This window comes from Coregonus clupeaformis, chromosome 12, assembly GCF_020615455.1.
Source record: "Coregonus clupeaformis isolate EN_2021a chromosome 12, ASM2061545v1, whole genome shotgun sequence".
NCBI lineage: Eukaryota > Metazoa > Chordata > Actinopteri > Salmoniformes > Salmonidae > Coregonus > Coregonus clupeaformis.
The window spans coordinates 24,097,295-24,099,575 of NC_059203.1; positions in this window are offsets into that span (position 1 = coordinate 24,097,295).

Genomic DNA, 2,281 nt, shown 5'->3' on the forward strand with positions numbered 1-2,281 from the left:
TCACTCAGTCAATTAGGTTAGAATTGTGGAGTAACTACAATCCATCCTCAGTTTTTCTTATCACAGCCATTAAACTCTGTAACTGTTTTAAAGTCACCATTGGCCTAAGGTGAAATCCCAGAGCTTTCGTTGTGAAAATGGAACACATAATAATATACAGACAGAATGAGATATGCATAGAAGTGTGTTCTACTTCACAGTTCAGAAACCAGTGATTAGTACCAGTCGTAATGAGGAGGATTTCATCATCACCTGTTTGATTCCTGGACCTGCTGGTAACAACACCACCTGTAACCTGTATGTTGGAGAGCAGAGTAAGACGTTCTTGAAAAGACAGATCAGGAAGAAGAAATCCCCAAAATCTAAACGATGGTACTATACATTCTCTGTGACCAAAGATGATCTGATCAAACGTCTACAGTCAGTAAGGCGTAAGGAGGTGAGCTGTGACTACAGAGTGAGCTCAGGACCAAACTCTCTCCACTCAGTGATGGGTACAGCTTTACTGGTGAGTCATTATCTATACAAATCTATTTGTGCTGCAGGTCTTCATGATCTGACTTCCCTTTGATTTGACAATCTTCTTAGTATTACTGTATTCATTCTGACCCACAAACTGTAAATCCCGAATGCTCTTAGATCTGGTGAGAGTTGACATCAGTGATCCCACAACTATACAGACACCCAGGCCTACACATTTATACAGCTGTCCCACTTCAATCTTTCTTTCATTATGAGTTCTAACAGAACACTTTTGTTGTGATTAAATGATGACCCTGCATAAGATGACCATTTGATTGCTACCTTTGTTCTTGCTCCTTTGATCTGTTTTCATCAGGTTTGACTCCTGGCTCTACTTTTGCCCTCAGCACAATAGCGAATCCTACAACAGGTGTGTTAGTCCTCTAGCGAACATTTTTATTTAGTTTACAAATATCCAATTATAAGTTCACAACGTTATCCCTTTACTTATTAGTTATGTTGGGTATGATTAATGTAGCTAAAATCAAACCACTGATTTTAAAGGAATAAATAACTCTTAATAGTGTCCGTTGATATTCTTCTCATGTCATAAACTTGGCTTGTCACCCTGATTCCTCTACTGGATCAACCCCTCCACTCATGACAACCACTGAGACCTCTATAGGAAACCCCACTGGTCCCACACTGACTCCAATGGAGATAGGTAATAAATGTCAGTTTAATTTACCAGAAAAGACAGAACAAATATTATGGTTAAACTCAAATATACAAATTGATAAAAAAACCAATAGCTTTGGAAAAAATGTTTTAAAAAGTTTAATCTTTGTAAATGATATCATAAATAGGACTGGTGGAGTTATGTCACACATACAGCAAACAAAAATATATGGAAATGTCTGCTCTAAATTTACAACCAACTAATTGCAGCATTACCGCAAAAATGAAAGAGGCAAGTGGAAGGGGGAGAAAGTAAGGAACTTGTCTGTCGACACTGCATTAAAGACCACAATTGCCTAAAGAAAATTGTGATAAATAAAACAGAATACCAGTTTAATTTAAGGACCAAAAAACTGACAGCTGTGCCATATACAGTGGGGAGAACAAGTATTTGATACACTGCCGATTTTGCAGGTTTTCCTACTTACAAAGCATTTAGAGGTCTATAAATCCAGAAAATCACATTGTATGATTTTAAAGTAATTAATTTGCATTTTATTGCATGACATAAGTATTTGATACATCAGAAAAGTAGAACTTAATATTTGGTACAGAAACCTTTGTTTGGAGATATATTCGTAGGTCTTGACAGGGCACACTGGCAGGGGATTTGGCCCACTCCTCCCAGTCCAGATTCACGGGGCTGTCGCTGGCAAGGACTTTCAGCTCCCTCCAAAGATTTTCTATTGGGTTCAGGTCTGGAGACTGGCTAGGCCACTCCAGGAACTTGAGATGCTTCTTACGGAGCCACTCCTTAGTTGCCCTGGCTGTGTGTTTCGGGTCGTTGTCATGCTGGAAGACCCAGCCACGACCCATCTTCAATGCTCTTACTGAGGGAAGGAGGTTGTTGGCCAAGATCTCGCGATACATGGCCCCATCCATCCTCCCCTCAATACGGTGCAGTCGTCCTGTCCCCTTTGCAGAAAAGCATCCCCAAAGAATGATGTTTCCACCTCCATGCTTCACGGTTGGGATGGTGTTCTTGGGGTTGTACTCAATCCTTCTTCTTCCTCCAAACACGGCGAGTGGAGTTTAGACCAAAAAGCTATATTTTTGTCTCATCAGACCACATGACCTTCTC